This window comes from Trachinotus anak, unplaced genomic scaffold, assembly GCF_046630095.1.
Source record: "Trachinotus anak isolate AG129_WGS33_773 ecotype Australia unplaced genomic scaffold, CSIRO_AGI_Tana_v1 ptg000012l, whole genome shotgun sequence".
In the NCBI taxonomy this organism is placed as follows: Eukaryota; Metazoa; Chordata; class Actinopteri; order Carangiformes; family Carangidae; genus Trachinotus; species Trachinotus anak.
This window is the reverse complement of record NW_027273863.1, coordinates 3694648-3722371: the sequence shown is the minus strand read 5'-3', so window position 1 is coordinate 3722371 and position 27724 is coordinate 3694648. Positions and strand designations below refer to the sequence as shown.

Genomic DNA, 27724 nt, shown 5'->3' with positions numbered 1-27724 from the left:
CTCCCAGACTTTCCTATCTCTCTCTCACTGCAGCTATCAGAAAACAGGCAAAAATGCTCTCCCACCCAAAAGTATTTAAGTGAAAGAATCATTGACTATCACATTACACATACTCATATGATCTACTGTTTGTATGCAAATATGAATTAGTGCAGCTTTAAATGTGTCTGATCATTTTTCTTGCGCTGTCTGACTCCTGACCTTAAAGCTAATCTACAAACAGTAGATCAAATGTCTGTGTAATGAGCAAGGTGTTATTTACTAGCTAGGAGAGGTATGCCACACCTATGGCACACACACACACACACACATGTTTGTCACATTCCCGTAATGCCCTCATGTGATCAGTATCTGAAGCAGACTGTGCCATTCCTCACCAGGAAAACTGAATCATGTGTGGAATGAATCATGACTCAACATCTGAGACAGGGAAATGAATAAGTTTTAACCTTTGAATCGTTTCAGTTTGACTTCAAATGAAGTTAGACAATATGAAACTAACCACAAAAATTAATCTGTTTCCTAATGCACCAACCCAGCCACACAACACAGGAAGGGCGACCACACACAGGGGAGGCTGTGCCAGTTTGTATTTCTGTCAATAACTAGCTTATTGTAAGAGAAAAGTTACTGTATTCCACCCTTTAAAAGATAAAGTACATTAGATTTGTTGTCTGTGTTATCAGAATAAGTGAAAGATGTTGAAGTACTTTGCAGTACTGACATACTGTACATACGTGTAGCCACTTGTAGCACTGAGTTTATTAACCTGCTTCCTGTTTCAATGCAGCTGTAATGAGGTAGCCTCTTGGAGCACAGCTGTTTACAGATTGTGATAAAACTAGAAGGAAGCAGACACTGATGTTAAGATGGCATAGTAGGATAATTGTAGGCTGTTTCCACTTTGCATATGCACCATAGATTATTTGCATTGATTTGCATTGCTGTAACTATCACAGAAACAGGTCTTTAAGCATTAAAGCTGAACATGTCAACCTGAAAATATTTTAATAAATTCATGAAAAATACTAATTGATGACATTCAACATTAAAATAAATGGTTTGTTTTGTTCTCTAGATGATCTGTTTGCTTGCTGGGCAAACAGATCAGATTACAAATCCAAGATGAGCTGTTGGCTGAGTGTGGGAGAGTGTTTGCTTTAGTAAATATGACAATGGCTCACTGCACCAAGATAGAAAACAACATTGCTAGTGTGTAAAATGAGTAGAAAATCACCAGCTTGACACCATAGTTTCAACAATATGCCATGGTTGGGATGGTGGGACGGAGCAGAAAGTCTCATATAAAATCATGGTTTGGTTCTTGAGATTTCCCTGAATTTGAATGTTTTTGATGTCTCCCTGATTTCTTTATACTCATTTTTGCTCTGCTGTCCTATTGATTGAGATGGAAAAAACAGCCACTCCAATTTGATCATTGAAAATGTACAATGGGCAGGAAGAGCGTGAGAGTGACTGAAAAAACAGGATAACATGATACGTGATAACATCAAATTCCGCCCACAGGAAAACTGTACTGCAACTTCCCTGACTGTACCATTATCAGTGGTAGATTGTTCAGACATCCTGAAATAAGGGCAAATTGATTTCTCTATAAGGTAAACCATTTAAAATTTTTGTTCAACAGACAAGTATATTTTTATAAGCAATAGTGAAGGTAATTTTAGAGAATTTGTGTATTTGTTATTTGTATTTTTAGAATGATGAGATATATTCATAGACTCAATAGTTAGTAACTCAGATCATATATTCTTTAGATTTATTCTAATTCTATCGTCGATTATTCATTTTATTTTTATATAATCCCGAATAATGCTGTGTGACAACAATGTTATATGAAGTTACTGCTTTAGTGGACATTCTGTACAGACAGGGTGGACAGAGTAGTGTCATCTACCAGCTCAACTGACCATATGTTAGGCTATGTATATATATATATATATATATATATATATATATACATACACACACACACACACACACACACATTCAACAGTGTAGTTTTAATAACATTTCTTTCAATATAATTGAGAGTGGAAGGTCTGGATTACTTGCCTGGATACCCAAACCATGTCCTCCATGAATTCATCTTGAACCTGGACAACATTATGAGGGACTGACTGATACTAACAGGCAGAAAATGTAAAAACAAGAAGATGACTACAGAAATCAAAGTCATGGCAACAACGGACAGGGGAGTTAGATTATAAAATGACTTTGTTGAACAAGAATCATCTAATGAAGACCATTTCAGCACAAGACTGTTTAAATTACAAAATAGCAATTATACATATTATTTGTCATAGATGAGGCAATGACACTCCTCTGTGTTTTTCAGCCCAGTACAACACATCAGGAGACCAAGAAGAATTGTGGAGGTCCTTCTCAGTTTTGCATCTTATTTTAATGTTTAATGCCACACAAATGAGAACTTGGGAGTCTTTTTAGTTTCTCTGGAAGCTACTAACAAGAAGAAATCAACAAAACATGGAATAACAGACATCCTTTTTACAAAGCCATGTATTTCTAATCACTTGGAAACAGGAAAACAGGAAATGTGATTCAGCTCAACATCCCAGGTAAGCTGAGATTCTAAGATATGTTCAGAGGTTTAATTTTATATTTCATGCAGAGACACTTGACATTGAGGAATTGAGGCAAGTGTCTTGGCTATACATGTAGATTTGACAGAAAACCATCTTCTGTTTGAAGGGGAACTCAAAGAATCAGTCATGGGGATTCTGAACTAAGTCCCCTAACAAGTAAATGTGGAGAATCAGAGATAGGTGTAAACATTAAAACATTAGAACTTAGTGAGACAAAAATACCAAAGCCAAGGAGGAAGTTAGGGTGGGGGAAGGAATTGGCAACAGAGAGCGTACTAACAGCTTATAAATTTTGAGTTTCAGTGCCCTGTCTGAACTAATGAAAAGCTTAATTTATTAAGTACAAACTGGATCTTTAACTTAACTTAAAAAAAATGAAATTAAATAAAATTCAATTTAAAAAAAGAAAAAATGTTTAAACGTGAATGTGATCTAGTTTGTTGATGCAATGCAAGACTGGTCTCGGACATTGCATCGCGAGAATGACGCCAATTGCTGTGAACTGCAATTGCAGTCGGTGAAGTTAGCATCTAAGCTACATAGAAGCTGAAGGCCAACTCAATCACTTTAAAGTTGTGTTCATCTTGCAGCTCAAAATCTACATTAAAATGGTAAGGTTATTAGGTTATAAGGTTTAAAATGCCTTTCTATGTCTATGCCTACTCTTACTGACACGATTGCAGTGGATCAGCGTCTTGTTGTCTTCATTCCATCAACAAGCCAGTTAGCACATGAGAACATTCTCATGATACACTCATGATAACATACAGTTTTAATCTCTCCCTTTTATGATTTTTATCTTTCATGTAAGTAGCAGCATTGGAGAGTGGGGTTTGTGCTAATATGCAGTAACCTCTAAACATTTGGTTTCTAATTAGACTTTTTATCTTTCTTTCCCTTTCTTACAACTGAGAAAAAATATTGAGCCACACCGTACGACACAACTATTATAATTTTCCATCAGACACCATCAACGAGTATGGCAGAGTTTAAGAGGTTGAATGTTGATGTCAAACAACAAACTTGGACACGATTTCAAATGTAACATATTTTGCTGCTCAGGTACGACCCACTGAGGAGTTGTCCTATCCAGTGAGTATAATTTTTTCTCCCTTTTTGGCCTTGATGTTGTGTGGTCACACTGCATCACACACACACACGCACACACACATTCTACACATCACTGCTGTAAACTTAATATCAAACAATGATATATTGGCTCTCTGACAAAGGACCTGTATACTCCTGTTTTCTGTTTGTTGTCCTTCACTTTGTAGGAGCAGTGTCAGACAAATCCTTGTGGTTTGAACGCAGTTGTCGTGTATGATGACTGATCTTATCCCATAGATTTGGTAAGTGTATACACATTATATGATGATGATTATGTACTAGGCATACATTATTATTACAAACAGCAGTGCTCCCCAGCCTTTTGACCCATTCAAACAACAAAGTGTTGTGACATCCTGTCACTAGTTTCCTTTGACCAGTTCAATCATAAGTGATTTGTCCCTTCTTTCATATTTTAGTCCTGAAAATTTGAGGAAGAGATTAGAGGTAGAAAAATATTGTTTTTTTTCTGCTTTCCTATACTGTTAATGATCTTGCAGTCCCATTTTGCGTCCCAGGGCCTCCAGGTTTGGAACCACCAGCCTAGAGAGTGGGCTTCCAACAACTTGATTGGTATGGTGGAGGATGGGGACGTACCAGGGTTATAAGGTGAGAATCTTCTAAACAATCTCTTATTCATCTGAGTTTAATTAATTAAAAACAGTTTTCAACTATTCTGAGATATGACAAAAGATAATGTCATATCTAGGGACACAATGTGTGGTGGAAGCTGTAACATGGTAATTGCAGTATTAGAGTCTGTAATTCGGTTTGAGCTCCACACTACTCACAGGTCCCACCATGAGCAGAAAAAAATATTAGAGACTGCAGTTTTGTACCACATAATGGTACAGTAGTATCAATAGTTCTTTTTTGGCCATTTGGAGGCACCACACCGGGCTCTTAATACCAATCAATTATGGTTTGAATGCTGCAGCCTGAGTGTTGTGACCATGTGCAGCCACAGTTTACCATCTTCTAGTGGCTACTTCCAGCTAATAATGCTCCATGTCACTAAATAAGTCGTCTCAAGCTGGTTTCATTAACATAACTGTAAGTTAAGTGAATTTCAGTGACCCCCCCCCCCCAATAAATGTAAGACCAATATTCACTCTCCTTCATCAGTTTGTGATATTTATGAAATATCTGGCACTTATGTGCCTAAATGTTCCAGTATGTTCACCAGCTAACTGCTGGACAGGTCGTGTGTAGTTACTTTATCAGAGCTTTTTTCAGCTGCTGGAAACAAGGTTGATCAGGGTGGTGAGAGGGAACCAAAACATAAAAGGTGTTGACCACAGAAACCACAACAATGAGCTGAAAGATGCTAAAATGTTCTGCAGAGCTGAGGGCAGCTGCAGAATTGGGTGCTGTTCCACTTCTCCACCTAAAATCTTAATAAAAGAGACAGATTGAAATATTATCAAATTGTAGATGATGAAAACCGAGTTATCAATGAGTAATACACTTCCCTTTATCTTCACTCCTATCGTCTGGTCTCTTAGTATAACAAATGAACAACCCAAAAATATTGACAAGTGCAACAGAGAGCGTCACCCAAATTGACAGCCAAATGTATCCAGAATGTAAATTATTAAATGTGGTTAGCAGCAGGTGAGGGTTTTGCACTTTATTTATCTCATGGCCCAGATGGCAGGACTGAATACAGATTGGATGCAGATTGTGAATTGATGTGCATTATGCCTATATGAGGTGTTTATACTAGTTTTGATGGTCTGCTGCTCACATTAATGCCTCTTATATATATAAGTGGAAGATTTGCATTTGTTCTTAAAAAGACAACAACTATGACTGTAAAGGTTAAAACTCCAAGATGCTTTATGTTGGTTAAAGAAAACCATGACTTCCCCTTGCTTACTAATGTGCAATAATACAGCATTCAGTAAAATGCTACAAGCCCTCTCTTTATATGAAAATGATGATGCACTCATTAGAAACCTGCAGAAATTTCTACATTAATGTGATTTCAGGAGAGACATCGGTCTGAGTCAATGAATAAATGCTTATTGCCATGTGCAAAACAGGAGAACAAAAGTGAGAGATGTGAGTGTCTTTGGCGAGTATGGGAAACCAGCCAGGGTCTAGACACTGGTGGTGGTGGTGGTGGTGGTGGTGATGGGATGAGGAGAATGCTGGTAATCTGGATGTGATGTGGACTCTGATGAGCTCAACCTGGTGCTAGATATGAAAACTGGAGAAACTCATTTGAGTTTTATGAATAAACTTTTTAATTTCAGAATATTTACTGTACTGTCCTGCAATGGTAGTTTTTACAAAAGTAAATACTTCCTAAATCACCATAAACATCACTAATCAAACCTTGCAAACAGAAAAAGGGATGGTGTAGAGCCTAACCCCTTTAGCTTAGTTTGGGTTTGTTGCTATGGTTACTCCCTTTTCCAAAAGCAGCAATAGCCTGATTTAATTTCATCTCCAACAATAATGATCAAAATGTGGAGAAATGGCTTGTAGAGTATGAAAGAGGTGTTTCATGTTCCAGTGAGAACTAATGTAAAAGTCCATTTCCTGCTCTAAATGTTTCCCAGATTGCTTTGAAAGGAAAAGCCAACATCAAGTGTGTGAGTAAGGTGCTGTATTCACCAAGAGCAGCTTCTGTGCTGCTTGCCAGAGATTTGAAGTCCACTGTAGAGATGAACAGTATTCTGCTAAAAGATACTGTAGTCCCTCTGTTGGTGTTTTCATGATGGTGGTTAAGATTGTTGTCTAAAGGCCCGCTCAGACAGGATGAACATTCCAGGAGGGAAGTGGGGAATAAAATATTCACTGTGCTCCTCTGTGAGTTAACTCATCATTGTGATATTACAGGATATTTTCTGTAACAGACATGGCAATAAACAATAATCATTATTCAAAAGCTCTCTTCTAGAGGTTAGAATTATTTTATTTTTCATTCAATTATTTATCATTTAGTGTTGTTATTTTGTAAAAAAAATGTATTTCGCATAACATGAATAGAAGCTGGACAAAATGTTGCTTCAAACGTTGTGTCTGTCAGAATAAGTGAAAGCGTAGAGAGAGGGAAGGATCTTTGTCTTGCTTTTGTTTTCTATAGTAATTTATACCGTTAGGAACAAGTCATCTCAGCAGGTTGTCAGCTCTGTGTCTCAGGCACAGGGACACAGAGGTGTCAAAATGTAAATTAACAGGATAAACAAATGGTAGCAGTGCAAAGATGTTGAAACACTATAAAGCACAGTTTTCTTCATCTAAGTGACAAAGTAAAAAAAAAAACAGAAAAGCTGAAAACTAAGAAAATATCTGTGAGTAAATCCTCCACAACATTCAGCAGGACAAAGCCAAATGTCTCCCCAGGGGTGCGTGGGAGGGAATGAAAGAATTTACATCGTCTCTGAGTGAACTCTGAAATCAGTCAAATCTCATCACATACATGAAATAGATTGATATTGTTCAGAGTATCATTATATGCATCGCAAATATTATCAGCTGAAAAATGGGCAGGATGGGAAGGCCCATATGTTGGTGTTAGCATGTTAGCAGAACTCATTTTCACACAGGTTCAATTTCACATTTATTGAAAAACAAGAAAATGGGATCTACCCAAAGAAAAACTATCCACTTTAGAGTACAAGTACTTTGCTCCAGATAGGATTACTCTCATACAGTGGGGTCCAAAAGTCACAGAGTCAGACTTTTAGACCCCGCTGTGCGTGCTCCAGGCAAGATTAAAATCAATGATCAGTGCACATTCACCTCAATTGGACAGAAAATTAAATCCAGTCCAAATTGTCTGAATTTAACACATTGCTTCAAAATATCCCAAAGGTGTTCAAAAGGGGTCACATCTGGCAACTCTGAAGACCATGCCTTATACTTTGTCCCCAGGCTGTGTATCAACAGTCATTATGTTTCTCCATTCATTATTTTCAATCTCTCAACCTGTGTGTATATTATACCATTTTGTAGGCGGTCACTTTGAAATTCATGAACTGTCTCTGTTCTTGTACACAGGTTCACTCTGGACGGACCATGGGTGATGACGGTACTCTTTATGGGCCTGCTGCTGATTGGATCTATCATTATCCTCTACATATACTTAATCTAGAATGGAGATTAAAGTATCTAAACATAACTACACTTATGTTATATGTTTTTTGTTTACCTGCATTATGCCAAATGTTTCCATCAATTCTCAAACCTAGAGAAGTCTGTGACTTGTCTGTGGCTGTCTTTGTTCTGGACAACATATCATTTGTGGAGTCCTGAGGTAATAATTAAAAATCATTATAGCACCACTGATGATGCTGATCCTGTCCAGAGAAAACAGCTGAAAGAGGCAGCATGAAAAAGACCAGAAACAATCTGTTGGACTGTCCTCTGAAATTAAACCATCTGAGGCACTGGGCTGTGTCTGGTGTATTCCTGACTTAAAAAACAATCATGAAAAAGAAATGTATTTACTTTTGAACTTTGAGTGAAGGAAACGCTTTACAGCCCATGAATTACAGACCAATTATCAGATTTAAGACATTTACTATTTACACCAAGACAATGTATATAAGTACAAGGGGTAAGCACCTGCACAGACGGACCTCAGGTGGTACCTGCCCCTTTGGCCTATTATCAGATAAGTGCCCTTTTTACAAGACATTTTCTTAACTTCTTCCAAATTTCATATTAAAGTTTTTTTTAATTTGGCCCATGGCATCACTTCTCATCTAAAAGCTGTTGAATTGACCAACAACTGCGTTTAAGTTCTGTTTCTGTGAGACGCACAAGTCCCTGCCCCTCCCTCTCCAGCTTCCCTCATCACAGCCTCCACAGTTAACATATACAGACTGGGAGGACTGCAGAGCAGCACTTCTCACTGACCTGCCGTCACTGGTGACCACCAGGTAACGACAGCATTTGTCCTAATCCTCCGTATTGTTTGTCACTGGTGTGAAATTAAACTACTACTGAAACAGCTCAATAAAGACAGTCAAACTCAGGGAATAGCCTCCATTAAGTTTAACAAGACTAGGTCAGAACATGCATGGACCTATGGTAAAATCTTGATTTTATTACCACAACATCATCTGACAAAATTACCAAACTCACAAATTAAAGACAAAGACTGAGCAATAGTGGTGTGCGATACGATACTAAGTAAATACAGGGCCAGTATCGCCGATACTGATACCGATATCGATATCGATACCGATATCGATATCGATATCGATGCTTTTTAATAATTAAGTTGAATGCATCATCAAATTGCTAAATCTGAATGAATTTTCATGACCTTTAAGTGTTTTTGTGATTTTTCCTTTGGATTGTTAATTAGTTAAAAATTTATACTTTTTAAGTTGGCTAAAGTAGCAAATGACCAGTTGCACTAGGAAAATTTATATTAACTAATGTCGAAGATGACTAAAATATTACTTTCACCACTATTATCTACCTAGATATTCTCTGCCAAACTGAAAGGCCCCTGCCAATGACCTCTGCCTCTGGCTCGGGGGTCTGAGTCTGTTGGGGCCAGGGGGTGGGGGATTTCTCTCCTCTCTCTCTGTTTCTGTAGCTCTGTGTTTTCTTTTGCTTCTATAAATTTGTTGTGTTACCACTGTATCTTACAGTCTTTTTACAAATTATACAGCTTGCTTTTGTTTCATTTTCGTCCTGAAAATATAGCCACACTGCGCTCCTCTTCCTCTCTGCCATTCTTCTGCTCCGTCTCTGTGCTGTACGGTGTGTGTGCTGCTGGCTGGGCCTGGCTGGCTGAGCCTGCTTGCTTGCTTGTTTGCCTGGCACCGCTGAGTCACGTGACTGTACAACATCAAAACACAAGAGGGAGGAGGAGGAGCAAAGTGTGCCTGCTCCGCTGTGACAGGAGTGGCACTTGAAAGCAGCGGCACTTACACAGACACAGACAGCCAGGTCGCCTCTTTGATGAAACCGCAGCAGTGCACTCAGGAGAGAAACTGAAACTAAAGTATCGATCTCATTACACTGGTATTGATCAATATCAATACCAATGTTGATATCAATATTATCAATATTTAGATCGATCCGCCCACCACTACTGAGCAGTGCATTGGGCTATATTCACTTATAAAATGGTCACTCAGACAGAAAGTTAAAGAGACAGAATATCATTCTTATTGTATCTCTCACACAGAACACATCCTCACAGTTAGGGAGTAGAGTGTAAGTACTTTAAGTTGAGGGGGGACTGAAATAAATGATACTGTAATGAATTAAATAAATAACCTGTCCAGGGCCCAGCATCAGCTGGGATTGGCTACAGCCCCCCCGTGACCCTATAAGGTTAAGTGGCTAATGGATGGTTACTTAAATTAAGTAAGTATTTTACAAATTATCGTTTAAAAGTCCCATATTTTACACCTTGCCTGTGTTGTATTTAAAGTGTTTGTGATGTCCACAAGAAGATATATTTGTGGTAGTGTAGCTTTACATCTCCTCTGGAGCTCTAGTAACAACGGGTCGGCGAGCCAATCAGAAGAGAGGCTCCGAGCCTCTCCTCTCATTGTCTGACTGTTTTCAGAGTGCTCGAATAAAAACATGGCATATTTCAGGTAGACATTTAGAGAAACCAAATCCTGCAAAGTTGGATTGTGGGTCTAGGTGGGCAGGGATTGGGACGGTGACTGCTTTGTTGTGACATCACAAAGTTACAGAGGTCCTGGCGGCTCGTTTTAAGGCTCAGTTTCTGAATACAGGCTGTGTGCATTTCTATGTGGACTGAGGCTTTGATACTTTCACTGAATTTATATAGAACCTAGACCTGCTTTATAATCAAAAACACATGGACATATACCTTTTCAATATGGAACATTTAATATGGTTTGGTTATCACTGTAATAAGGCAGGACCAATGGAGACAACGAAGTATAACGCAATGCAATAGTAGATCCTCATAGTCCACACTTTATCTACTCTCCTCCCCACTAGACTAATTTTAGTTTGTAACTACTTTTTGGTTTTACTTTAATTTCCACATGTCAAAATGACTTTGCTTGCAAGTGTGAACAGAAACATAAACTTGCAATATGCATGTTGTATGTTGTCAGTGCAATTCTTGTTTCTCTATGGGACAAATAAAGTACACACAGTGCCAGCCTACACTGTGAATTGAACTTTGTACCTGTTATTTTAAAAGCACCACACAACCCACTGGCATCACACTGTTCACCTACGTGTGTACTTTAATAAACCAAGCTTGATAACATAAATTCCTCCAACGCTCTCTTGGCAGTGTAGCAGAACATTTTCTTCTTCTTGTGGGTGGTGAAAATGCAGCTAAGAAAGATCATCCTTTGTCCTTCACACAATGTTCAAGCACTTCACTTATCTGAGGTAACTTTTTTTTGTGTCTGTGGGTGAGACGTCTGAAGAGTTGACAACATTCGATGACCTGACCTAAACTTTGGGTTGGACATGCTGCTCTTCTTTGAACACCCAGGGTCTGTTAAAAGGTATTTTCTATAAATGTCATTTGGTAAACCTAGATTTAATGTAACACTGGCATTGAAAACAAAAAATGTGTAGACACAGACTACCCTCTCTGCTCTGAGGTCATACTTTTCATTGATGTACTGTGGGTGCATGACGCATATCATTTAATACATGCATCATAACCTCACTGCTGCTTTCAATTATGCCTATGATTTCAAAGAGAGGCTACACACTAAAGGTAAAATGAGTGCTGATTTGTCTTGATGGCCCCATACGTTTATGATTTTTTTCCCTTTATCTTTTAAATTTGCATTTCTATTTCATGTGTATAATAAAAATGAAGGCTAGGACTGTTTGGATATTTTTCCACAGAAATCCACAGCAAACAAGGATATTATACTGCTTAAGTAGAGTAAATTATACAGTGTATACATTATGAGAGATCAGACCAGTGACAACAAACCACCACTCTAATGGATGGCAATGGGTTCTCATTACCAGTGTTAGGTAATTAGACATTACTGAGTAGTAGGGTGACATAAGGGATTCAAATCTGAAACTCAGTAACTACATTAAATTTACTACCTTTACATTGACTACCTAGCAATTCAATTAGGGCAGTACTTACTGGTATGAAATATGTCCAAGTACCCATTTCTTCATGCTCACCTCTAGGTGAATGTTGGTTCATACAGGTAAACTAAACAGATTAGATAGAAATTCATGCTTGGTATAAACAGTATAATGAAATTATATGGTATAAAAACACTATAGAAACATACATCATTGTGGTAATTTGATTATACACAGCGTTGGGGGAGTGCAGTATAAAGAAAAATAATAAATTTAGTTCATAAAGTTAAATATACCCTACATCTGAATATTCATAAAACATGATTAGAATGAGAATAACTAAATTAAACACTATAAACATCTGACAACAATGTGCCTGCAATAACAACACATGTGCTGATGCCCTAACTCAGTTTTTCTCTTGCAGCCAGACCAGTATTCTGCGGACAAACAACCCCTTCAAATCTAAATCAAAGGTTGAGGCTTGAGGTTTGTCACAGCTTGTTTGAAACTTTAACCTTTGTATCATGTTCACTTATTGGACCCTTTGTCACTGTTCAGATAAAACTGACCCAGGACATTATTGAGGTTGTAAAGGCAATACTAACATAAATATTGACATAAAAAAAAAACCTTGGCACATAGGTATATATTGTCTTTATCTCAATTCCAAACATTATATAACATATACGATTCATTATTGCCTTTAATCTGTGTTACATCACATTTAACAATGGGAGTGTCGTTTGTTTTTTGTGAGAAAGTTAGAATTTATATAAAAGTATAACACTGTGATAAAGACTTTGGCATAGTTTTATGCTTATCTAAGAAAAATTGAAACAAAACAATGTTTTCATTGATGTTTACAATGATGAACTGATATTGCCAATTGATTTTCACCTCTATCTTATTCTAATCAAAGCCGTAAAAGAAATGCAGGTGATGCGATAACCAAACTTAAGGTTTTAGTCATTGTTGATGTTGAATACAGAACGTCTGTGAAATACATCTCTAACCCTCCTGTGATTCACTCGCTTTCAGTATTAGCTCCAAGGCCTCTGAACGTTTTGCTCATATTGCTGGTGACCTTTACACTGTAATGTAGAGTTATTTACCTGTTTTGCCCCACCCCCCCCATCCCCAGCCCAAGGTGCAGGTGTGAGGGGTGCAGTGCAGGAAAATGTTAAGTGTCTTTAAAGTTTTGCAATAACACTGCAGGTTCCCACAACACAAAGGGTAAAGGTGTCTCGGTGCTGAGATTGTAACAGTGTAACAAGTGTGTGTGTCTCAGTGTGTATTTGGGTCAAATTGACCTAAACATCGTATGAAGGACGGACGTGTGTGAGGCCATTGTAGTATGCGCGCCCAATGATTGTTTTCTCTTTTACATGTTCTACAGGTCCAGGCCATGGGGTGTCAGTCTGAAAAAAATCGTTCTCACAAATTTGAAATGGGTCATTTTGAACCAAACACCACACCAGGGTTGAACCTATAAAGACAGAGAAACACCTGGACATAGCTTTATATTTTTACCAATTCTGAGCTCATTCTTTCAGTCAGTATCAGGTGTTATCCATCATATGGTTCAGGGGAACCTAACCTTTCTTTCTGGTGCAGTTAAAGGTCACCATCATGCATTACCTTTTACTGTTCAGTTTACAAAGACTGTAAGAAATACTGCAGAGGTTATTATTTCCTTTGAAAGAGGGTTTTTTTTTTCACTAATTCTCTTTTTCTGTGATGGGTAGATTGATGCCAGTAGTATAAATATTGTGATACTGACTCTCTTTTTCTCTTGTTAAAATTGTATTAATAAATGCTTTATATAAAAAAGCAGTCTCTCTGCTTTTTGCACAAAATATAGATTCTTCTTTCCCCAATTACAGCTAAATGGTGACTATGCCAGCGCTGTGACAGTGTTATGTTTAAAGAGGAGATTAGTAGGCGCCCAAACAGTGGCTGAGAGAAAACAGTAGGATTTGATTGTTTTTTAAAATATTTTATGAATAATCTGATATTTGCAGGAACTTTGTATATTGGAGCTGTATTCAAAAAGCAATCTTCAAACAGGGTTATTCAAGAGAAAGAGCACACAGAGCAGAACAAAAAAAGCCAGGAGGAGGGAGAAGTCACAGTCAGATACAAACACACTTAACTGATTAATTCAGTGAAGACATAACCACTGCATATGGCTCCAAGCTGCTTTTGTTACAGGCTGCACAACTGATTTTATATATAGTATAACAAACTTAAACTAAACAGCAAAGTACTGTAAGGGCTGCAATGTTTTTTGTTGCTGTAATACTATGACACTATCGCTGAGCACAAGTTCTGGTCCTGATGTCTGTACTGGCACGATGGTGCCAAGTGTGTGGAGTGAGAATAAAAACCAGCCTGGGACTTTGGACTGAGACTTGCCGACCAAAACCCTGGTCTGATCTAAACCCACTCTCCAAGTTACAAGAATCATAATCTAAACAGAGGTTTCGGTGCGTGACAACGGACATAGTAAGAAAAGAAAACAGTGACAGTGCAGCTTTCTGGCCTTGTTGATGAGGTCAACAGTCTGTACAGCAGTAAATACAGCCACAGACATTTTTAAATTTTACTTTCTGTAATAAAAGGTTTGAGCTAATCCTACATACTTTGAGTACTTTAATTATAAATTAATTCTGAAGAAAACAGAGCAGAAAGAATTATCCTGCTGAATAAACTCAGACTAGCTTCCTGCTATCTTCTTCCTCGCTCCTATACTGTGAAAGTGGTGGTAGTGTTAGTTATTACTTGATTTGTCAATGAAATGTCAGAAATTTGTGCAAAAGGTTCAGAGCATAAGTGGACACCTTTAAACATTCTTGTCTGACCAACTCTTCAAGGTATTATCACAAATGGCTCAGAAAACCAGAAAATGTTCACATTTGGAACCAAAACAGAAGCTGAAGAAAATGTTTTGTTTTTTTTGTTTGTTTTTCAACCTAAAAAAACTAATTATTCAAGTATAAAAATTGCTGTGGAATAATTTTCTGTCACTCAACTCATTGAGTAATCAAACACCTTCAGCTCTAGTGTTATCTTTCACTTCGAATGGCCTCTGGGTTAAAAAGAAGACATGATTAGTGCAAGATCAATGATGGGAAACTGTGCCCAGTCAAACAAACTGTTGCACAACTATGGGGTAACTCTGTAAAGGCAACTCAAAAGAGGAAGCTGGACATAAAACATTATAATAAAGTTAATATAAGATTTAAAGCTGCGCTCCACATGCTTTTTGGGAATGACTGAGTGATCAAAGTATATGTCTTCCTCAGTAACATCGAGAGGAGCTGATGGGCACTGCTGAAAAACAGGTCTTTTTCTGTAATGCAGTCAGTTTTCATTGATGTGAACTGTTTTTAATGGCAATTTCTAGAAATGGCAGAAAAAAATGCCATAGACAGTAATCACCTTGGTTTTAATTGGACAGCGCCCATTTGTCTGGTTACAGCAGGACCATAGGTGGATGAACCTCAGTGCTTGTTTCACCAAATGATTTTCTCCTCTTGTTCCCTCAGTACACATTTATTGTGGCAAAAATCCCTATCGTGGCACTCTACGCTTGCTGTAATTGGTTCTTGAACCAGCTCCTTCCTGTGCTCAAGGAGACAAAATAGTCTAATGAGGTGTACTTAGTATCACTGTTGAGATCACCCTGGAAGGAGGCAGACACATTCAGTGGTTGCTCTCCCTCAGCAGGGACAAGTAGTGGTTGCAAAGGGCCTCATCATAACCAGACACTGCATCAGGCTGCTGCCTTCATAAAGGTAAAGAGGTGTTACAATAAACATTTGTCTTCACAAAGTGTGACAGTGTGACATGTGTGTTTAACCAATGAAACGCACAGCAGGTGTCATGAGAATTCATCAAATATTAAGAAACCCTGATCATCTTATTATAAAGAATCATTATCACATTCATTTTTAGACTCATCCTGACAACCTCTTAAGTTCATGTGCTGTCAGATTCAATGTTGTGTTCTACAGGATGCAGGGAATTTACACAGGGAATGCATTAATTCACATGGATCATTTTCAATGTTTCATCAATTATCACCACCACCACCATCACAGATAGGTGAGCAGGAGAGAGAGCAGGCAGCTTTTCTGTGGCCTGTTTGCTTCCATTTCGACAGGCTGTGTCCAGTTCTTGCATGGCACATGGCCTAACCTCAACTGTATGACCCAGTAACCCTCACAACTGTTCTACCACACCCTCTGGCATACGGTATTGAAACTGAACATTAAATAGTCTTTCCACTTATCTATTGGAGCATTATTTGATAACTTTTGAATTCCTATTACTGGACTACACACCACAAGGCAAAAATGTCTTCGCTAGATCTGATCATACTGTATCTAAATTTAAAGAAGTGATACTATCGGCACTTATTTCAATGTCACTTCTCAATATTATAGAGGACTCCTATGCTAACTATGGTCTCTGCCAACTTCATCATCTTGATGATGGTGCTGCCGGGTCACTGTGAATGACACTCCACTCTTTCATCCCTCAAAAAAAGAAGATAATAAAACTCCCAAACCCACAAATTAAAGAGCACATTGTTAACATATTGGTTACAGGAAGTAAGCAAACATTACCATGGCTACCATAGCTGGTGACTAATGTAAACAGATATATAACATTATTTTGCATCAAGTTACCGACACATGGACGAGAAGAAAAGACAGTTCTGAGTCAAGCTGGAGTCCCTTAAACAGCTTGTAGGGTTCTCGATTTCGGTAAAGCCAGACCAGTATTGATTCCACAGTCGGACTGGGAAAGAAATTCAGCCTTAGGCTTCTCTGCAGAATAACAGTGATGGAGCTGGTAAAAACTCAAAAAACTTTATGGATGGTTTGTCAGTCCATCAGCTGACCAGGATGTGAGCACATAGATCCCGTGGTCATTCCACCTCTGGTCTGGTCTTATCTCTTTCTTTGTTTGAAGCATCTTAAGACAAAAATGCGGTTTCTTTAGGGGAGGAAATTCTGGAAGGTCGCTTTCAACTGAATGCTGCGCATCGCGCTCAGCCAGGTCACATGTGGGCAGTGCCTTTTATAAACTTGGTGAGGGCCAATGGTTTAATGGGGGGACTTACATACACTAACATGCCTATGCTACCAGACCGACTACCTACAGGTAACTTACAGAATTAGCAGGCAAGGTGAGACTACAGGTGTAGGGGTGGATACACCCACTTCTGGTCGTTAATTGACCGCGATAACTTGTATACCAGGGTAAGGAGCCGGTCTCTCCCTCCCTTCCTGGTGTGCGTTCTCCCACATGTATGCGTTACCCGTGGTAGGTGATCGCTGCTGGTTTTAATATTTTATTGTTTCACTGTATCATCGTCTTTATGTTTTTTCCTTTCCACCAGTGGCCCACTCTGTGCTGCCGTTGATGTGATGAACGGTGTGTTTAGGCGTCAATAGCCCAATGGAGGTAAAAGCTGCCCCAGCATTTCTGTTTGCTGTATATTTTGTCTTGTTTTGTTGGTGGCCTAAATGTTCTTATTTCTTTAAAGGCTGATTTGCCACTGCTGTTTTGTTTAAATAGAAATCGCCTCATTTAATCAGTGGTTTGGTTAGTTATATTGTTTTGCTCGGTTTTATTTAGTTTTTAGTTAGTTATTAATTAAATATATGAATTCTTAATTTTCTTTTTCTTCCCCTTTTTGAGTGAGTGCTGTAGGGGCAGCGGCAGCATGGCTGGCCTGACAGTGGAGGGTCTGGTGACAGGACTTCTCACCTATACTTCATGCCCCTCTGATTTCGTGTGTTTGGTAATTTTTTGCACTTCCTCCAAATTTTATGTTATTCCCTTTTGGTTTTGCTGTGTGTGTTTGTTTTGGGCACTGGAGTTTGGTGAGTGCCCTGTCCCAGTGCTCATTGCCCCTTTCACTGTCCATGTATACGGCCACCTATGCTCAGTACCCTCATGTAATTGTGGTAATATACTGTGAATTTGTGGTGGATATTTTACGGTCGTGTTTTGAGCATCCTTTTAATTGATAGTGTTCATAAATTGTGCTTAATGTTGTTTTTGTTTTGTGTTTGTTATTTATTTATTTTTTTGCTGTAAAAATAAAAATTGTAATCTTGGGAAATAACCTTTTCTAAGCTCATTTATTTATAGTCACTTATTACATCAGACCTTGGCAAATTCCAGCCAGACTACTAAACCCCTGAGCATGAACGTGCCATTGTTTTAATTAGTGTCATTAAAAAAACACACCTGTCCTTTTTTTTTTAAAAAGAGCTAAAACAGTGGACCAGACAAGCTCATTGCAGAACTGACACATTGAGCCTAAAGTCTGACAGAGTCTTTGATTATTGTCAGTTCTTTGGGAGCTGGACTAACCTGGACAAACATGAACTATTTTACAGCATTTCACAGTGTAACTCCTTCTGCTATGTCACCTATTGGTATTCAGTGTTTCACAGTATTCAGGGACTCAGTCCTCCATGTTATTCAGTGTAACTCAGTATTCAGTCTCAAATCTGTACTCAGTTTTCAGTGTTTCACAGTACAATTTGTCACAATCAAATTAATGTGAAGTTTCAGCCTCCCTCTTCTTTTTACTTCCTGAAGGAGATAACATCACATTCATAAATATTATCAAAACTTCAAACATTACTTTGCACCAACGTTACACTGAAACTCCCTTTCAGACAGCACATCTATGGCTGAACAGTAGCAGCTATGTTGTTCACAAAACATAGTTAAGGTTTAGATTGTGTAGTGTGTTAAGAATAACTCACGACAGTCAATTTGGATGGTGTTTATTGGCCTTTACAAATGTAATCTCACCCACTCTGGCAAAATACTGTGACGGTTCAGGTAATATTTGGGCACGGACACAACACCACCTACAAAGCCCTAAGTGGTCAGGCACCATCATACTGTATCTTAAACAGCTCAAAGTGCCCTATGACACTGCTAGAGCACTGTAATCTCAGAACGCAGGCCAGCTAGCTGATGTGGCTGGAGTTTCGAAAAGTAGAATGGGAGGCAGAGGCTTCAGTTATCAGTCTTCTCTCCTGTGGAACCATCCTCCAGTTTGGGTCTGGGAGGCAGACACCCTCTTCATGTTTAAGAGCAGACTTAAAACTTTCCTTTTTGATAAAGCTTATAGTGGGGTAGGTCTGGCTCAGGCTTGCCTTAACACATCCTCTAGTTATCTAGACTGCTGGGGGACTTTCTATGATGCACTGAGCTCTTCTCTCTCCTGTTCTTTTTTGCTTTCTCATCCCTCTCTCCTCCCGTCTTTTTCTGCAGGTATCTCTGCTTCCGGAGCTGTAGAGTTTAAATCTGTGATTGCGAGCCACCTATTGCCCCCACGATCCTGCTCAACACCCACTGCTAAATCGCCAAATGCTTGCTTATGGAAAAATCTTAGGTCTCTGTAAATAATATTCTGAAGAGTACAATCTAGACCTGTTCTATATGATTTGGTGCTATATCAATAAAATTGACCTTACAAATAACCATTACAGCCTCTTGAAAATACACGGAGAGGGAGGGTCAGGGAGACACAGAGAGGTAAACAGTTCAGCATAAATGCTGTTAGTGAATAAGTCATCTGATAATAACTGATTTACTGAGTTTTAAATGTTGTGCAAGCACAGGAACAATAACATGAACAAGTGCAGCAGCCTCGCAGAAGTAAAACATTTCTCTATCTGCCAAAGGCAAAAGAAAAACTCTTCTAGCCAACTAGTGTGTTTTGTTTCTTTTTTTTAAAAGGAACAAGAACTTTCAAAACAGTGAGAGTCTAAAGTGCCCCCCATCTGTCTAAATTTATTAAGTGGTGGAATGGCATTTACAGGCTGGAGGCACTCAACTCAATAATCAAAGAAACACAGAGTAAGAAAATGTCCAAAAAAAACCAAAAAACAGGTGAAAACATGAAAAGAGGCTGAACAGTGAACAAGGGACTGTTGCACTGCCATCAGGGGAGAAACATTTATTTCAAGTTTTTTCACTGAAAGAGGGTGGTGGTTATTCTGCCACACAAAATGATATATACTGTAATTACACTGATTAGGGACACAGGCCATGTCCAGTCAACTATTTGAAATGACATGAAAGGAAAGCTGTGAATTATCTTAATTTTATGGTTTACCGTCAACTCACAGGCTGCTGCTGTAAGGACTCAGATGAATGGTACACACCCTACAAACACAATAATACAGTAGACTAAGAAGTAGACCTCTAATAATTGCAATCACATATCAAATTGAACTTGGATATTAGTGCTTACTGTTGCCATGCCAACAATATTCTCCTGTAATGAAAAGATTATTTATTCACATGATGAGATAGCAAACAAACAAAATAAGCCTTTGTTCATGTTCTGAAATGACCAGGGTGTCTGAGTACATTATGTCCCTTTGTATAGAGGGAGGACTATCTGTTATTCAAGGAATGAATAGGCCTACAGGAAAATCAGCGGTTTAGCATATTAAGTCAGGGATGAGAGGGACGTCTGCACTCATAAAAACTGAGATTAAAAGTTTAGAAGGCACTGTGTAGCACGTCATTCTGACAGTAAAAAGAAACGGAGTATAGTGCTGACAGGGCACTTAAATTACAGTGTTCATTAAGCTGTCTCTATATCCACACTCAGCTGGGAGCAACATCTGACATGCTGGTTAATGCTGCTGTACAACCCACACACACCAACAACCACCCACACACCCACATGGACAGAGAACACGCATAAAAAACTATGGGCGGTCATGTTGGGGGCTACGTTAGGAGACACAAGTAGAGCAAATAAAAGCAAATAAAAATAAGAAAAAACAAGAGGCAGGAAGAAACGTGTTTAAGGCAGTGGCGTGTTGTCAGGGCATGCAAGGCAAGCCGTGCTTGACCAATCAATTAGAAGAATACCGAGGTGGAAGTGATATCTCTCTTTACATCTCAACAACATTCTGTCCCATACAGGATCTGATATTGTCTGTTTGCATTCATCTTGTAATTTACTGCCCTCTTGTGGTCACAGTAGGCTGTTGTCTCTGGAAGTTAGGTTGGACCTCAGACTGCACAACCCAAAAAACCTTTTATGGGAAAAAAAGAAAGAAAAAACCTCAGTAAGAGCAGAAAGAATCCCTTCTCCAGGACAGACAGATATACATTAGATGATGACAGATTGTAAACATTATTGAAGACTATAATCTGGGAGGCATCAAGCAGTTTCCAGGTGCCAAACCTGAGCCATACAACCTCGTCCCCACCATGAAGACCTGGAAAGTGGGTGGACTATGCAAACAAACAAGAGGCAAAATGAAGCACACTATTCACATGTCAAGGAGGAGGAACAAACACACAGATAGAGAGAGAGAGAGAGAGAGAGAGAGAGAGAGAGAGCGAGAGAGAGAGAGAGAGATGATGAAGATCCAAATCTAAAACATCTGGAATGAGGGACTGACAGCCAGGAGAGAGAGAGGCGTTCCAGGATTGCCGGGAGGAGAAATTAGGGGATGAGAGAGAGAGAGAGACAGAGAGAGGGAAAGAGGCACACAGCCTGGATGCTCATGTGCTTGAGAGGATGAACAGAGTATCAAGCTGCCAATGGCAGCATACACTATTGCAGTTAAGTACATAGTGACCCAGAAGCGCAACATTTATGTACCATAGATGGCAAAGTGATCATTACACCTTCCTACAACGCAGAGGTGCCTCCACCAGAGTTGTTGTTACACCAGAAAATGGAAAGGCAGCCACTTCTGTGAGGCTCTCCAGCAGGTAATCTGCACCTCTCAGCTGCAGTCTATAACACAGGTTGTTCTGTCTCCAGACCAACAAGGTTTGTACAAATGAATACAAAAGAGTCGTGCATCCTGGCTCTTCAGGAAGCTCTCCACATGTACTCTGACCTGTTAGAAGTGTGGGTCATAAGGTGGCTTAATGCTAGAGGTCTAGTACTCTACTGGTTGTGCACTCCTACTAATTTAGATAAGTAGTTTTTAATTACAGGCAGCATTAAGATTTTGAAGCAGATATGTCACTCCTGCACCTGTACAAGTACAGTTAGATTCACAGTGTGAGTAAAGATATTGTAAATTGTATACTGTGAACAATATTACAGTAAAGTTATCTGAACAGTTCAGAGCATATTCCGATAATGAGCTTGCAACCTTCAGAAGACCTGCAAGCCTTCAAATAATGGCAGGGCTTATTGCAACTATGTATTTCTTAATATAGAACAAAACTTAAAACATGGGTACATGGTTCATTTATCATTCTACCACAATGACTAGGGATGAGAACTGACAAGATTTTATTGATACCAATGCCATAATCAGTTCTGCTTATCAGTCTGTTTCTTTAAACAATTCCTGATCAGTTTTGTGTGTGTAAAAACAGTTGGCCTACACAGGTTTTTACTACACTCACACCTGACTTAGCTTTAGCTAAACAATGTAAACATGGCCCTGTGGCTGCAGCCTTATTATTAATTTTATCATCTGCCTCAGGCTCATTCAAACAAGCTTCCACAGATATATAGATACCATATAAAATGTAATTTATAGTGTGGCTTGGCTGAATACATGATGGTTATTGTTTACTGAAAGATATGCATCCATATTGGCCAGTATGCTCAGCTAATCAACATTTTAAAGTCAATGTTAAATAAATAGTCAATGTCACTCGATCTTGCATTAGTCCAGAGTTGTAACTACACTTGAATGAGAGAATAATGTATGAAAAGATAATCATTGTAATTCACTCTTTTGATGTTTTCCCAACATTTCGTGACCAAAAGGATAGTTTTTCTTCCTTCAGAATAAAGGTGTATGATGTAATGTGAGCTGTCCTCTATATTCTGTGCCTAATTGATAGTACCAGCTTGCTTTCCACCAAACTTAAAAACAATGGTACGTAGTCCTGGGCTTTTGAACTTGCGGTTTTTATTCAATTTTTTTTTTTCATATTGATTTTGTTAGTTCATAGTGATTTGTTCTATTTGTCCATCTTTGTCCTGTAGCTATGAGAAAGTTCACTGCTGCAATGCTGCAACAGGCGAGTAAACAACAACAACAACCAACCAATAGTTGCCAAAATGATATTTTGTAGTTTTAAAAATGACCTGACACCACAAAGAGATAACAAGGAATAATAGAGGATAAAGAAACTTGTAACTGGCAGCTCTCCGTAACTGAGCGGAAAAAAGTAGACAGATATCCATGACTCATACTGAGATTGTCATGTACTTATGTCTAATGTTTAACCATAAATGTTGGGGACTATTCATTAATTATTAAAATTATCAAAATAATCAAGTAAAATCAAGTAAAAATATTAGCTTTTGTTAACATAAATGTTAGTTATGATTAGCCAGATCTATAGCCATAGAGGATAGCTTTGGATAATACAGCAAGAAAAATAATCATGGCAGTTTATTCAAATATAAAAAGGGTTTATTGTATTGAGTGAGATGATGCACTGATGTGTGTGTGTGAGTGTGAGAGAGCAAGAGAAGTAGGTGTGTACCCATGAGAGGGGGACAGTAAGAGCATGTGTGTGAGCAGATGTTACTCACTCCAGTACAGGAAGTTCACCTCAGCTGTCACACTGTAGTGGCAAAGAGGAGCCTATAGGCTGAGGTGAAAGAGAGGTGTTCAGTCGTCTTCCCAAAGTCTTCCTCACTACTTTCTCAATAGCAACTTTATTGGCCTGGGTTAAAGATACCATATGATCATACTTAAGTTACTGACAGCCTCCTTCTATTTGGAACAATTGTAGTTGCTGAAAATTATTTAAATTGGAAGTATAATTTTACTGCTAAGGAAATGGTAATAGCAGAGTCTAGACCAACTGACCAACCGAGGGCCCTCATCTATGGATTACCACACACAATCTCTACTTTTAAATCACTGAGAAGAAACTACTAATGCTTTAAAGAAAGAAGAGAGAACATAATGTGAAAACTAGGAAACTGTTGCTTTCCTACTTTATTCACTTAATGCAGAAGCTAATAGCAGCAAATAGTACAAATGTATTAAATATTCTGAGTGTAGTAAAATGAAAATATTCAACAAACAGATAAATATCTCTTTATTTCCTATAATGTGTTCTACTCACTAACCTCCTTGGGTTCTGAATAGGGTGGACAAATAAACAATCCAAAAGTCATTGCCCAAATAGTTTGTAGATGTCAGATGATATGCAGAGGAATCACGAGCATCTGCTGAAGTCCCATGTTCAGAGGCCCGGTGACCTTTGAAAGCTTTGGATAGCTGAAGTGGACGAGTTCTTCCTTGTCAATGAACGCTTGTATTATCGCTGCTGGTTGAAGTCTTTTATATGTGAAGCTCTTCAGTTGAGGTAATGCAGCTTCCCCAGGCAATTCATTATATCTCCTGATACCTCTGTAAAACCTATGACTGCATCACAAAAACATTACCAGTTCTCAGAAGTTCTGTCTTTGGTCAGGTCATATGCCAAATGCTCAGGACATGCTGGGTCATGACCTGGTGTTTTGCCAAACATTCATTAAGGTATTTTCTTGTTTAAAGTAGAATTCCTGATTTTCTGTCTCAGCCATCTGTGCCTGCTTGGCCTCCTTTACATCAGTATTTTCTCTTCCCTATTTGACCCGGACATTAGTACCGTAATTTCCGGACTATTGAGCGCACCTGAATATAAGCCGCACCAACTAAATTGAAAAAGAAAAAAGAATTTGTACATATATAGGCCGCACCTCTTTATAAGCCGCAGGTGTCCACGTTGTAACATCAGATATTTACACAGAAAGATTTTTTTTTTTTTTATTTTAATAAGTGCTTTTTTCCGAACAGTGCCTGTAACACGGCAGTAACACGGCAGTAACAAGCAGTCACAGCAGTAACACGACTGGTTAAAAAAAAAAATAACCAGCCTACCAGCCGTAGGCCATTAGCCTACCAGAAAAGTCACTGATCCCTATCTTCATCTTCCTCCTGCGCGCTAAAACCACTGAAGTCGTCGTCTTCAGTGTCGGAACTGAACAGCCTCAGAATGACTTCGTCACACACTTTCTCAGTCTCTCTTTCGTTGTCGCTTTCAATGTCACTTTCGCCCCCTGGAGGCTGTTAGCCCGTAAAAATCTATAGATTAGCCGCATCGTTGTTTAAGCCGCAGGGTTCAAAGCGTGTGAAAAAAGTAGCGGCTTATAGTCCGGAAATTACGGTATATTTGGTAATATCATTTGCAAATATTAAACAATTATTCAACATCACCAATCATTCTGTGCTCCAATTACACACATTCAGCTATTATCATTGTTCAGTTAAAAGAATAAATCACACGCTTTTCCTGAGTATGTATTGACTCAGTGATTGAAATGGCACTTCTGTTTATTCCTTTTACCTTTTAACATTTAAACCATATTTCTGTTTAGCCTCCATCTCATCTTGGTGCTGTTTCTTCAGGGTTGTTCTTCAGTCCTCTTTAGACCTTGGATCTTTTGCTGTAGGCAGATCAGGTACTGGTGACATGCAGGGTCAGTAATCAGTGACAAGCTCTGCATTCTTCTGTTGTAGAATGAGCCTGTTGAATTATTTTTCTCCAACTGCAACCTTTCAGTCAGGACCTTTTCGAGCCCAATTGCTTGGGTCAGCATGACTGTGGTCAGACCTTCTCCTTTGCGGAGCCCTTATAGAGACTAACAAGAACAAATCTAGTATGCATACTAACTCAATATATACCACTCCCAAAATAAATTAAATAAAATACATTTTATTATATTTGATACCAACATTATCAATCCTTATCAATCCTGAAAAGAAAGGCATTTTATATATATGACACTATAGCACCTAAGGGCATGAATTTAGATTTTGATCTCAAACCTTTTCTGTAATTTTCTAAATCTATGTATTTTTCTATTTTGTAGTTTTTTTGATCATTCTGTTTTGGATGACTCATGATGTATATTTGGTTTTGATGTATTTCATATGTGTTGATATGACATTGAACAGACAGTGTTGTCCAGCTCTGCTGTGATTGGTTCACCTTGAGGACAGTTTGGCTTTCAGTCATATACAGTTTATCACAATGGCCTGTGTGATGAATGTGTTTGTGTCTGTACAGCATAATGCCTGTTCTGCTTTGTGATGGTGGTGTGATTGACAGTGCCTGATGAAAATTACCTGTGGATCAAAACTTCTGACTTTCCTTAAGTCTGACAAGACACACGTGCCACAAAAAGTGTTTTAAAAAAAAACACAAAGGCAGGAAGTGAAACAATAATGACGCATGAGGTAAGTAATTTTAAAATAAAACAGGAAATGACTGCACAGAGTCCAGACAGGAAGGCACACGGAGGAGCGGATCATGACAGACAGAGATCAAACTGTCTGCCAACACATTTCATAACAGTCTGATTGAACCATAGATTAAAATGAACTGCCACACAAAAGACTCACATTTACAACATTTGACAACATACAGATGTTGTTTATGATGTTGTTTTCTCACATTAGTAACATTTACATCAGTGTCTGACAAGGCAGCAAATTTGCTGTTGTGATCTTTCAGGTCAAGAAATGTGACTTTTTCCTGTCATATGGCTCATCAGCTGTGGCGCAGTTTTAATGGAATATGAAAACACTCATTTGGATGTGTGAGTACTTGTGATGTGTGGTATGTGTTTTGTGTTAAATGAAAAACTTTTGTTCAGTTTCTTGATAATATTTACTACTCTAATTTGAAATTATACAATGTATTCAAAATATTTACTACTTTATGGATAATATGATAAAATATTACATGTTACATGTATACAAGAACATGCAAAATGATTTATATGTTTTGTCTACCAATTTAATAAAATATATATTTTCTGAAAGAACCCTAGTCGAATGCAGCAGACATTTTTGATTTATTTATTTTTTTGGCTCTGGGATTTCTGCTGCCACCCCAAAGAAATTGAATTTGTGTTGCCCAAACCATTAAAATACTGAACAAATGAAACACTATGGATTATCTAGAGTAATATCAAAGTTGTTCATTATATTTCAGTGACACTCAGACAAGCATTTTTTAAACTGGTTATACAACTTCACTATAGTCACAAGCACTTTATTAGGATGACCATACTAACATTGGGGCCTTCTTTTCCTTTTCAGTTCTTCATGGCATGGATTCCTTTCAGACTCTGCTCCATGTTGACATGATTGCAACAGTTTTTCAGCTGCACATTCATGCTGCCAATCTCCAGTTCTACTACATCCCTGAGGTGTTCTATTGGATTCAGACTGGGGAGCCACTGAAGTTCACTGAACTCACTGTGATGATCGTGAAACCAGAATGAGAAGAATTTTGCATTGTGACATAGACCTTTATCAGCTGCAAGTAGCCATTAGATGGTAAACTGTGACCATAAGGGAAGCACTTGGTCAGTCACAGTACTCAGATATGTGTATTACTGTTTCATTCGAACCATGATTGATGGATGTTTTTTTGTTTTTGTAAACTCCAGAGACTTGTTGTGTGTGAAAATGCCAGGAGATTACACAGCAGTTTAAGAAATACTCAAACCAGCCCACCTGGTCCCAACAACCATGTCACTGAGATCACATTTTTTCCCCTTTCTGTTGTTTGATGTGAACAGTAACTGAACTCCTGACCTGTATCTGCACAATTTTATACACTGTACTGCTGCCACATGATTGGCTGATTGTGTAATTTTATGAACAGGTGTTCCTAATAAAGTACGTGGAGAACATAGTTCCATTGATTATGGTCCTTTTGTCAGTACTGTCAACAGCCACAAGTGAACAAGAAGTTTCAGACAGTTCACTGTGGGAGATAGACAGAGTGGCAGAGGAGCAGAGAGAACCACCCTGAGGTGTTATTAGCTGCTGATAGACTGAGAGACAACCAGCCAGTAAGAAATGGAGGGCGAGTTTCGAACAAAAAGTCTCCTCAAT

The 27724-nt window shown here is 38.5% G+C and overlaps 1 long non-coding RNA gene across 1 annotated transcript; it reads left to right on the top strand.

The window, feature by feature from the left end:
• The first annotated feature begins 1507 nt into the window (after positions 1–1507).
• LOC139629531 (uncharacterized) lies at positions 1508–7869 on the top strand. Its single transcript, XR_011692995.1, has 6 exons — positions 1508–1619; positions 2360–2600; positions 3690–3719; positions 3905–3979; positions 4256–4346; positions 7749–7869. It is a non-coding gene; the product is annotated as an uncharacterized lncRNA (long non-coding RNA).
• The last annotated feature ends 19855 nt before the right edge of the window (positions 7870–27724 follow it).